Raw genomic sequence first — 12,916 nt, 5'->3', positions numbered from 1 at the left:
AATAAATAATTTTTAATAAAAAAGAAAATCATGTGAAATTCAAGTTTTGGTGTTTATAAATAAAGTGTTATTGAAACATAGCCACATTCGTGTGCTATCTGTGTGTTATTGATGGCTGTTTTCACACTACAACCACAGAGCTGAACAGTTGCAACAGAGATCATATGGCTCACAAAGCCTAAAATATCCACTATCTGGCTCTTTACAAAAAATGTCAACCTCTGATCTAGTTCACAGAGACCTCGATTGTCTGGAAATACCACAGAAGGTCATGTCAGCCCACAACATGGATGACATCATGCTAAGTGGAAATGATGAGCAAGGAATAGTGAATATCCTATTTGCCAGAGTGATATACACGTGTGGCACAGGATGGGAGATAAGCTGCCCTAGATTCTGGGCCCTTCCACTTTAATGAGTTTCTAGGGATTGAGTGGTCTGGGTCAAAATAAAGGATAAGTTGCGAACATTGCACTTCCCACCAAGAAAAAGGAGACACGTTGAGGGTCCCTCTTGATCTGAAGGGCAATAAATATTTGAGTGTGCTGCCCGTTTGAATGCGCCCATAAGCAACAAAAGGCTCTGCAACAGGTCCTGGATGCAATGAAGAAGCTGTCCTGTCCCTTAGGCCTTATGGCCTTGCAGGCCCATATTCAGCTTTTGCAGCAGACTGAATGCCACTAGAAAGTGGCAATAGGAGAATCACGGGGTAGCCATCTAAAGTGTGCGAGTAAAGCCGTGTTTCCTTCTGCAGATAACATCTCTTTGCAGAAATGTGTCCTGGAGTTCTACTGAGCCTTGGTGAAGATTGAATGCCTGATCATCAGCCCTCAAGTGACCAAGAGGACTGAGCTGCTATCACAAATACTGTGCTCAGCAGACACAGTGGTCCTCATAGTATTTAAAATATTAGTCTCCAAAATGTATTGAAAGAATAGCTAGTTGCTTGAACAGGTAGTGGCAGATTTCCAGGGCATCTACTCCTGCTTCATTGCCTCCATCTTCACATCATCTTCCCTCTTTACAGGTCTGTGTCCAAATTTCCTCTTCTTGTAAAGACACACGTCATATTGGATTAGGGTACACCTTAATACTTTCATTTTAACTTAATGACCCCTTTAAAGACCTTATCTCCAAATACATACATTTCATATTCTGAGATACGTAGGGTTAGGACTTTAACATATGAATGGTGGGGGCACAACTCAGCTCATAACTTTTAGCCCTAATTTTGTATGTGTACTCCTGTTTACTTGGGTCCATACTAACATACTATATAATGGAGATGTATGGGCATAAACAAATAGAAATAAAGTACACCATGTAAACTTCACAGTCTTTTTATCAAAACCGAGGATGAAATCCCTAACAAATGGTACAAGTCCCTAAAAGTTGAAGGGGTTCATCCTTCAAATACGTGGTTTCGTTTACAAATTACAACCATTTTCTCATTTTACCAGGTGTTTTCTAAAGTCATGTTTATAATTTGTTTAATAGGTAAGCATTTACCATTATGGTAAAACATTCATTGGTGACCACGAATAAAATAAGACTCCTTTGGGAATGACTATTGTGAAATATGATATTCTGGGCATTTTTTAAATCAAGAAATTCCCTGACACTAAGGAAAGCTGCCATATCTGGTTATCATCCTGGGTCACATTTCTTACCCTTAGAACTCTGTAGACCTTGATGTCTTCTGGAATTAAATACTAGTATAAATCCTCCTTTCTCTCCTTTTAGGGGACTTTAAGGGGGACCTAGTTGCTTAAAGATTATTTCTTTTTCTCAAGTCTTACTGTTGGTCATTCTAGATCAATTTTTCCTCTTTGTGTAAAGTTTTGATCTGCTGATGCAGCTACTCCTTTCTATCAGGAAAGTCTTCTTTTACATCTCTGAATCTTTCCTATAAAGATATTTCAATATAAATATTTCATTTTGGGGGCAGGGGGCTCTCACCACTAAAGGAATAGCAATTATTCTAGTATCAGATCATCTTTGGTCTCCTTCACTATCGTTTTCTTTCTAACTGCTTTCATCTTTATCTCTTTTCTCGGACACTATTAAGCACTAGTCAGGTCTTAATTTATTTATTTAACCCTTATAACACACCTATGGGTAACTGCTATCATTGTTCCTGTTGTTTTGGTCAGGGGCCCAGCAGGGGACACACTCAAGCTGGAGGGATTTAATAAATACTTAATGAAAGGATCATTTACAAAGGTATGGACAGAATGTAGGGCGGCCACAGGGGAGAGTAAAGGGCTCTAGGTTTCATAGCACTTAGGTACTGTTACCCTCCTTGGCCTTGAAGGATACAGGGACGGAGTGATTACTACTTCCCTATGATAGAGTGAGCTATTTCAGTAAGGGCCCTTGCCAGGAAATATGACCTTCAGTTAAGGAGTAGAGCCCTGTGGCCTCATAGGAGGAGGGCGGGGGGAACGAACACCCCAGCTTTGCTCTCTTCTCCCGCTCTGACTTCCTTTGAATGCTTCCTATTGCCCAGATTCAATTAGAAGTTAAAAGTCAAGGAAGTTTATTGGTACAGTTCATATAGATCAGTCTCTACCACCTAGGACACAGAGCAGAGTAGAGAAGCATGGCTAATAGATCTAGAGGGCAAAATTAAGATATTTAGCATATCCATTTTCACCCCAGTACTATACCATTCAGACTCCAGCAGCAGGTGGTTAGGAAGGATATATATATCCTGGGAGATATATATATCTCCTTTTCAAACTAAACAAAAGGAAGAAAAAGAGAAAATGAACATTTTTTTAGAGCCACGTATCACATTACTTTTGGAAACCACTGTGTATGAACTATAAACTTCTTGACTGCTACAGTGCTTAATAGCATCCAGGAGATGGCAGCATTGGTAAAGGATAGCACTGTTTAGAAATGTTTAAAATATTTTTCACAATTGTCAGTGACAGATAACAAACTTCCTAAATGGAAATAACCATTTAAAAAGAGTGGTTGGTCCTAAATAACAAAATGCAGAAAAACTAAACGTCAAATAATAGTACGGCTCTAGGAAGGTGGTTATTCAAGAGTACATATATCCCAGTACTTAACTGATAAAGATCCTCAAATCCAACAGACACGTATCTATAAATATACAGTACCATATAATGTCTTTATAAGATTTGCATAAATTGTTAAAATCTTAAAGCTCGGGTTGTAGATATGCAAGACATAATCTATAAATTGTGCTCAAAGCAAATGTAATAACTAGAGGCAATTATTCATAAAATATATACAAAGTGTCATATTTCAGATGCAGTGACAAATTACAACCTGGATCTCAAGAGACTTCACATCAGCTATGAGAAAAAGATTAATCTGCTTTTATGTGTCATTTCTAAACTGCTTTAATCATACCCAATATTCAAACTTGTAAAGTTTTAAAGATTCAGCTAGATATTGTCAGTATTTTAGGCTAGGTACTTAGCTAGATACAGAGAACACAAATTTTGAAAACAGTCTGGTCCTCTAAACCCTGAGTCTGATATGGAGGCAGGCGAACCCAACAAATTAGAATACAATTGGATCTTGCTCTAATACAGCAAGGTGCTCTGTAACTGGGAGGCCCAGCTCACCTAACCTCATCTTGGGAGTCATTCAAGACTACCAAGGAAAGAGGATTGAGACACTGAAAGATGAGCAGGTGTTTGCAAGGATGACCACAGGGAGGTCACCCCATGTAGAAGAAATAAGTAGAAAGCGAGGGCAGACATGGCAGTGTTTAACCAAAGGGAATTCTGGCCCCCAGAAGATAGTTGGCAATGTCTGGAAATATTTTTAGTTGTCACAACTGAGTAGGTGTCACTGGTATCTAGTGGACAGAGGACAGGTATGCAGCTGAACATCCTACAATGCTCAGGATAGCCTCCCACAGCAAACAAACTCTCTGGCTCCGAAACAGTGCCGCTGTTGAGAAACTCCACTCTAACCACAAACTGCATTCTTGGAATGGGCAGCTTGCAGGGAGGGACAGAAAAGAGGCAAGAGATAAAGCCAAAATAATAAAGAGGGCACAAAATTAGGGAAGCATCACTGGCAAAAAAAGTTTAAATGTTATCCTAAATGTGAGAGAAAGCCCAACATGATCAAATTTACATAGCAGGAAAACTGCTGTGGATGGCTGGGTTGAGAAATGACAAACGGAGATTTTTTTTAACAATTTCACTTCTTTTTTTTATCAATAGGAATATTTTCAGATTGAAAAAAATAGAACTAAGACTGGTAAAAGGAAACTGAAACCCAAAGTTGATGACAAGATTGTAAGGGTGGGGGGGGACTTCCCTGGTGGTCCCGCAGTTAAGACTCCATGCTTCCAATACTGGCCATGCAGGTTCAATCCCTGGTAGGGGAAATAAGATCCCACATGCTGCACGGTTGGGGGGGGGGGGGGCCCGGCCCAAAAACAAACAAACAAAAGATTGTAAGAGGATAAGTAGCTGTTCTAAATGATTTCAAGATTTCTGACTCAGATAAATTAAACTGCCACATCTGCATCTCCTTTCCTGAATCCCTCCCTCTCACTGGCCAGCACTGCTGCCCCTTCCTCCCTCTTGCCAGGCCTGGTGCCTCAAAGCCCTTCCCTTGGCTCCCTTTTATTTATCCCACTAGACTGGCAACCCAGATCTGACTTGTTCTTCCAGTGTTGATTTGGAAACTATGCATTTAGTCCTTTGCACCACTCATGAGGTTTAGAGATACTCCACCCCTTAGCCTCAAGCTTACCAGAGACTGACTAGAAGCTTGGTGGAAAGCGGGAAAGAGAGGATTTGACAAATTATCTCCTAAATGATAAGAGAATCTGCAGATGAGATTAGCAAAATGATTTTGTCAGTTCAGAGATGAGGGTGAGAACCAAAATCCTTTCAATTTCCTAGAGTGTCCCACTTCACCCAGCGCCCCCCACCTCTGTTTCCTACCACCCTGTCCCTCGGTCACTCAGCTCCAGCCACACTGGCCTCTTTCTGCCTCAAAGAGTTTGCACTGGCTGTTCCATCTAGATGAGAAACAGTTCCCTACGGAGCTTTAACTATATGCCCAGATCCAACCTCTAGATCTTTTTTTAACGGGCAGATCTATTTTTCCTTCTGAATCTGGCTCCCTATCCTTTTTTCCCTCACTTTCACCTGTATTGGCACCTTCACCCCACCCCACATCCACAGTAACCCACGCTTTTGTAGAATATTTCAGTAAATAAGAAAACACTAAGCAACATAGAAATATAAGGATGACACCTGAGCTTCACTCTTCACCCACCCTCTCATCTCCTTTGGATCCTCCTTACTAGCTGGAACCAGGTGGAAGCCAGAGTTGGGAAGGTCATTGATGCAGTCCATATAGATCAGTTTATGCCTCTTAGGGCACACAGCAGGCTAGAGAAAGGGACCTTGGATCTAGAGAGGAAAACTAAAGATATTAAGCACAATTTTTATTCAGACCACTATACCTGTGCTCCACCACTCAGGTTAAGAACTAAAGCATTACAGATATTGATAGGGATAGAGTAGGAGAGTTACACAGCTAGTTGTACAAGTCCCAGTAGGGAATTATAGACAGAGAGGGAAACCTAGGGAACTTTGGGAGACCACTGTAAGTTAACGATCGCTCAAGAAAGTTATCGGAATGTCGTGGAACGGAGCAGGCTTGCTTAACTATAAAGCCATAAATAAAAGCACGAGACACGCCCCAGGTCACTAAGTGAAAGAAAAAAAAATGATGCCTGCATTCTGCTGGTCGAGTTCAGCAAGAGTGTGATCCTTAGGACCAAGGACAGGAATTTAAGGGAAAGGTGACACTCCGAAGTAGGAGACCCTCATTATATGGAAACCTGAGATGATTCAACATATTTTAGTATGTGTTACCACCCTCCTGCTGATTTGAGTAAAGCGTTATGACAGTCTTAGCTCGACCTCATAGGGTCGAACACTCCCCTGCCCATTATGAAGGAGGAGCTAGTGATGTAAGCCTGACGTCTACTTGAAGAATGAGGAAGAAGGCGGTCTTTTCCCCTCCCCCACTTCCCTTTGATTATACAAACGTAGTCTGCTTAATCCTCAGGGCAGACCCCCCTCACCTGCCCGCTTGCATCCCTCACGAGCGTCCTATAAATCTACTTCTTGCCTCTCACTTTGCCTCTCGCTGAATTCCTTCTGTGCTAAGACACAAAGAAACTTAGCCTCGGTAAGTCCAAGACACCAGGTGAATGATACTAGTTAAAAGATGGTGGGTTCAAGTCCCGGCACGTGAGTTCAGGTCCTGATCAGAGGTGCACGGTTCCAGTATCACTGACGCTCCCAACAGACCCCACTCGAATCTCAGTTCCCTTTCTCCCTGTCCAAAGGCAACTGCTATCTTGAAGTATGTGCTTCTCGTTCCCCAAAACGTTTTTATATTTCTACTATAAATGCACATATATAGAAATGTGTAAACTTTATATAAATGGTTGTGTAGAATATGAGTTTCCTTGCTACTACACTTTTTGCTTCCCTGTATTACTTTGAGAACTAGCCATGTTATACATGCAGCTCCAGTTCCTTTATTCTCCGCACAGTATTCTATCTCTTTGTACAAATCACCACAGTAACAGCTAACTGTTCACAATCTTTTTTCTCTCTCTTTTTTTTTTTTTTGCCATGCCGTGTGGCAGGCGGGATCTTAGTTCCCCTACCAGGGATCGAACCTGTGCCCCCTGTGTTGGAAGCACGGAGTCCTAACCACTGGGCCACCAGGGAATTCCCAAATTTTTACTATTCTAAACAAGGTTGTAATTTATATTCTCACAGATACCTCCTTACGCACATGTGTAAGAATCTCTCTATAGTGTGGAACGAGGAGTAGAATTGTAAGACTAAGAACTCAAGAAAACAGAGCCTGAGGTAAAGATTAAGGTACTGCCACTTTATTTAGAAAGTACAAGCCCAGGGCAGTGAGAAAAGGAAAAAAAGAAGTGAAGCAAGAAAAGATTCAAAACAATACAATGCAATTTATTACCCTGTATCACAACAAGCCATAAGATAGTGGATCACTTGGCAGATGTGTTCACACAGCATGTGAAGCTTTTCCCAGAATGTCTGAAGGAGAAAGTACATCACAGCACAATCTATAGAATGAAAAAGGGAGAGGGGATTTATCTGCCCATCTCTCTTCCCCTCACCCTCTTCTCATAGGTCAAGGTTCACCCCACAAGGAGCTGACTACTTTCCTACCCCTGCATTTAAGGTCGCATCATCTGGCTTTTTGGCAGCCTCTCCTAAAGCCAAATCCTATAACTGACAAATCCTATAAGCCAAATCCTATAATCCTATAACCTGTGTGTAGCATTATATCCAAGTCTGGAAGTGTAGAGACCATTAAATGTGAATAGGATTTGGCATAAGTAATATAAGGGTTATGAAAGTCTGGGCTTTCAACTCAAACTCCAGCCAGCTCAAGGAGCTTGGCAAGGTCACAAGCAAAGGCAGCAGTATTAGTGAAAACTGAGAGGTGGACAGTGCCTTTAGAAAGAAGGAATCTGAGGAACTGCACAAGGTTTGTGTCCAATAAAGTACAAACATACCTCAGAGATGTTCAACTTCAGTTCCGGACCACCACAATAAAATAAGTATTGCAATACAGCAAGTCACAGAAATTTTTTGGTTTCCTAGTGCATGTAAAAGTCATGTTTATGCTATACTGTAGTCTTATTAAGTGTGCAATAACATTATGGCTAGAAAAACAATGTACATAACTTAATTTAAAATACTTTATTGCTAAAAAAATGCCAAAACAATTTACAATAGCAACATCAAAAATCACTGATCACAGATGACCATAACAAAGATGATAATAATGAAAAAGTTTGAAATATTGCAGGAATTACCAAAATGTGGTATAGAGACATGAAGCGAGGAAATGCTGTTGGACAAATGGTGCTGACAGACTTGCTTCAATTTGTAGAAAATGCAATATCTGTGAAGCACAGTAAAATGAGATATGCCTGTATGTGTCTTTTCAGCCTTATCTGATGTTGCAAAATTGCTCTCCAAAGTGATTGTACCAATTTATACTTCCATCAGCAGTCTATAAGAATTCCAGTTGTTTCACACTTCCAACACATCATTGCCAACACTTAGTATTATGCTTCAAAAATTTAGCCAATCTGATGGATACATATTGGCACTTCATATTGTTGGGTTTTTCTTAATATTTATTTATATATTTATTTGGTTGCACCAGGTCTTAGTTGTGACATGTGGGCTCCCTAGTTGTGGCATGTAAACTCTTAGTTGTGGTATGCATGTAGGATCTAGTTCCCTGACCAGGGATCGAACCTGGGCCCCCTGCATTGGGAGCGCGTACTCTTAACCACTGCACCACCAGGGAAGTCCCCATATTGTTTTAATTTGCATTTAATTTATTAACAGTAAGACAGTATCTTTTCATTCAGTGAATTCTCTGTTCAAATATTTTTCCAGTTTTCTTTCAGGTTCTTTGTCGTTTACATACTGAATTGTGGTTCTTTAAATCTTCTGAATAAGAATCCTTTTCCGTATTGCAAATTTTCTCCCAGTCTGTAGATTATATTTTCACTTTGTGTGTGATAGCTTTTGACGAAGAGAAGTTTTCATTTTAATATAGTCAAATCTATCAATTATTTCCTTTACTCCAGAGTTTTATCAGGAATGGCTACTAAAATTTATCAATTATCACTTTGAAGTCTTTTGATATGATATGATTTCTTAAAACATTAATATAATTAATTATATTGATAGTTCTCCTGCTATTGAACTATCCTTGCATTCCTATAAACCTTAATTGGGCATTGTTTATTATTAATAGGATAGATTTCTGAATTATATTCATTAATATTTTATACAATTTTTGCATCTATAGTCATATTGCATTCTAGAATATATTCATATAATACTGCATTCATAGAATATGTTATATATTCATCTGTATTCTGTAATTCTGTTTTCTGTATTATCCTTATCAGGTATTGGTATTAAAATCAGCTGGATTAACAAAAATAATTAGAGAGATTTCTGACTTTTCCACATCTGCCTGATGCAAAAGGCCTTAGTTAAATTAAGTGTGACTACATAAACCTACCTTCCTAGAATTCTGTCCCTTTCCTGTAAATTTTCTTCTTCCTTCAAATTCCTCAGCTCCAAAAAATATTCTGTCTAGGGCACACATTGAAAAACATCCCTTCCTGGGGGCCGAGGCAAAAACCTACCTTTCACTCTAGTAATAAGACATCCCTTTAATAATAAGCTAATCAGTGGCGTACTGCTATATGTCTAACTGCCTCTCAAAAACAAAAATCAAAAAAGCATAATTTGTAGCATTTGCCAATAAGCCACCATGGCAAATTTCAAGCTACCAATGTGCTATCACTCAACATGAAATTGGAAAGAAATGCCCACAATTGACTCTTGGAAGCCAGTGAGAACTGGCTCCACAATACCACTGAATCAAGGCCCTACCTCCATACCTGTTAGAGAACTATGCCAGATTGTGGAAGAATTAAAATATTAAACAAAGAAGGTTGGACTTTACCCTGTAGATAATAGAAAGATCAGTACCGACCTTTGACCTGAGCAAATACAGCTCCTTTCCTGGGTCCTAAGCCTCAGGGCTTCCCTTCCCCATCCTCCGTGCTTTGGAGGGTCCTTCTCAAAATTTTCCAAGTCCCCATCCAGTGCCTGGGACCAGCCAAGGCTACAGTGTCCCCACACCCATTTCTTCCCTTCAGGACACTCTCCAAACCCTATCTGCTGTACTCTCCCTCTGTCCTCCTCCCCTAAGATGGGTTGCCCAGATACCAAAAGGAGTTCCAAACTCATGCCTATGGCTTGACACAGGGAGGCCCATGGCTATGCCCACAGCCAGCTCAGGTCTATAAAGGTGCCTGGAGAGAGCAATATTTTTTTGTGGGATTCTGCTAGATTGAGCTACCAGAATAAGGTAGACATGCTGATGTGGGGTAACTCAAACTGTTTATATGGACAAGGACTCTTGCATCAAAATGTTTTGCCTTTCACAATTAAGCCAGGTATAAAGCCATAAGCTTAGTACTAGAATACTGTGAAAGGAAAGAAGATGACTGAAATGAAATGTAGGGCTTAATGACTAACTAATATTGTAAATGAGTGGGATGGGAGGAGAGACACTGATTTAAATCATCCATCTAGAAGCAACATGAGAAGCCCTCACAGCACACAGCCACCAGCAGAGGACCATCTTAGAAATCCTCTCAGAATGAGGATCCTTTACAGTGAAGTTCAACTTCATATTTCTTAAGATGACAGGTGGTGCATGGTTCCTCTGAGAGTCCAATTTAGCATTTTTAGTAGAGGGAGGTTCCTCAGTGCATTTCTGTAGTTCAAAATTAATTACATGTTTCCTTTACTCTTTCAAGGATTATGGAAAGAACTCTGAATTTTATAAACAATGCCAGCACTGTCCTTTAAAACAACACTTGGTTCAAAATACTCACTGATTCAGGATTAGGTCATAACATACTGGCATTAGAAGAAAATTTAGATGTCATGGAATATTTGCTGGATTTTACCTGCCATTATCTGTTCCCCAGTTTCTTGATAGCAACATTTTAATGTCCTTTGGAGAAACACCTTCTTCCCTACTCTTGAGTTCCTATAGTTCAAGTTGGGGCACTTCACCCCCATCCTGGGTCCAGGGGTGGGCATGTTACCCGGGATTGGACAGTCAACATAGCCTTTTGCCCTGGCTCTCATGCTTGTCCCAAGGATATGCACGTATCCCATTCCAGGCCAGCAGACAACCACGGAATTTTTTACTAGAATTATTGAGAAAATGATACTATCTTTCCACTGAAGTTATTAAATCATAAGAGTATAATCTAGAGTTGTCAAAGGGCCAGCACATGAAGGCCTGCTTGAACATAAAACCAACAAAGAAGAAAATAAAGATAAGAATTAGACAGAGAATCCTCATGACCTCATTTGGCCATCAATCCAAATCCATGTACTATTAGATATGAAAATAGTACTGTTATAGACGAATTGTGTATGACCGAAATTCATATGTTGAAGCCTTAACCCTGATGTGACTGTATTTGAAGACAGGGCATTTAAAGAGGTAATTAAGTTTAATTGAGGTCATGAGGGTGGGCCTTAATCCAATATAACTGGTGCTCTTTTACAAAGAGGAAGACACACACACACACACACACACACACACACACACACATACACACACAGAAAAGGCCACCAGAGGACACAGCGGGAAGATGACCATGTGTAAGCCTCTCTCCTTGAGGAGAAATCAAATCTGCTTGATCATGGACTTCCAGCCTCCAAAACTGTGACAAATAAATTTCTGTTTTTTAAGCTGCCCATTCTGTGGTATTTTTTTACGGTAGCCCTAGCAGACTAAGACAAATGCTCTTCCTGAACTTTTCACTTACAGGAGTCAATATATTATCCTTTTTATGGAATACAATTTGAGTTGGAGTTTTGACTCTTTTTGTTTTTTTATGTTTTTTTGGCCACGCCGCCAGGCTTGTGAGATCTTAGTTCCCCAACCAGGAATTGAACCCAGAGCCATGGCAGTGAAAGTGCGGAGTCCTAACCACTGGACCACCAGGGAAGTCCTGGAGTTTTGACTCCTATAATGGAAACATAATTGCTTCAAATAGTATCAGGAATACAAAATTTAAAAATAACGGACAGGGAATTCCCTGGCAGTCTAATGGTTAAGGCTCTGTGCTCCCAGTGCAGGGGGCACAGGTTCGATCCCTGGGTGGGGAAGTAAGATCCAGGGCAAAAAATAAAATAAAATTAAATTAAAATTAAAATATAAAAAATAACAGACCCCCAAATGTGGAATTGCTAATTGAGGTGAGGTGCAGGGTAGTGAGGACTCTCCCATTCCCCAAGTAGGAATGATTATCAATTCTTGCTTTTTGATAGGAAAGTAACTGATTAAATTACTGCCTATTTTATCTTAGGATTCTCCATGTATCAAACAAACAAGGCTGGATGTTTAGAGACCTAACAGAAAATATGTTTGGAGAACTTGATAGAAAATTTATTATGTTGGAATGTTTACTTTTTAGTAAGGTCCAACAAGGAAGAGCCAAGCTTTATTTGAAGCTGGCTTGTCTAAAAACAGAAAAAATAGAAAATACAGATTTTCCCTATGGTTGATAATCCAAGATGACTGAGAGTAACAGTCTTGGGCTTCCAAGATTAGAATATCCAAATTCCATACTCCAAGCTGAAGTGGATGCTAAGGAAGCCAGGATACTGATACCCACAGATCACACCCAGTCACTTCCTGTTATTCATTCCCTGCCTGACAAAAGAACAATTGTTCCATTTGCAAAAAGCCACTAGAATGTAGCCAGAAAAGAAGGAGATAATTAGTTCTGTCTCCCCACCTCTGATAGGCCATGATAGAGGTCAAGAAGCTATGAGCTAGTGGGTGGCCAAGCAGCAATGTTTGTTTCCAAGAGAGTAGGAAAAAAAGAATTTTGGTTTTGGTCACGATCCCAAGGAATGTGAATAGAAAAAAAATGCACCAATATTATAAGGGAGTTGTATTGCCTTAGAAACCCCAGGCTTGGAAAACAAAGCCCTATAATTACTCAACCCCTAAGGCAATTAATACTCAAGTCCCCCAAACCTTCCCCAAAGGAATTTGACTGTTGGAAGAAAAAAAGGAATATTCCCTAATGACTACCTCGGCTGTGGCCACATGGGACGATAAAGATAGCAAGGCTTTTCAGATAGAGGAGCCCACGACAGACTGGCGAGCAAGAAACTTATGCCACTCTTAGGGCAAGAGTCTCTGCTATTCCTGTTCTTCAGGATGTGATGTATGACACAGAACAGCGGCCATTATATATCGTCTCCCTTTCTTC

Source organism: Phocoena phocoena, chromosome 11 (assembly GCF_963924675.1).
Source record: "Phocoena phocoena chromosome 11, mPhoPho1.1, whole genome shotgun sequence".
In the NCBI taxonomy this organism is placed as follows: Eukaryota; Metazoa; Chordata; class Mammalia; order Artiodactyla; family Phocoenidae; genus Phocoena; species Phocoena phocoena.
The sequence above is the reverse complement of the archived record's forward strand: the minus strand, read 5'-3'. Positions refer to the sequence as shown.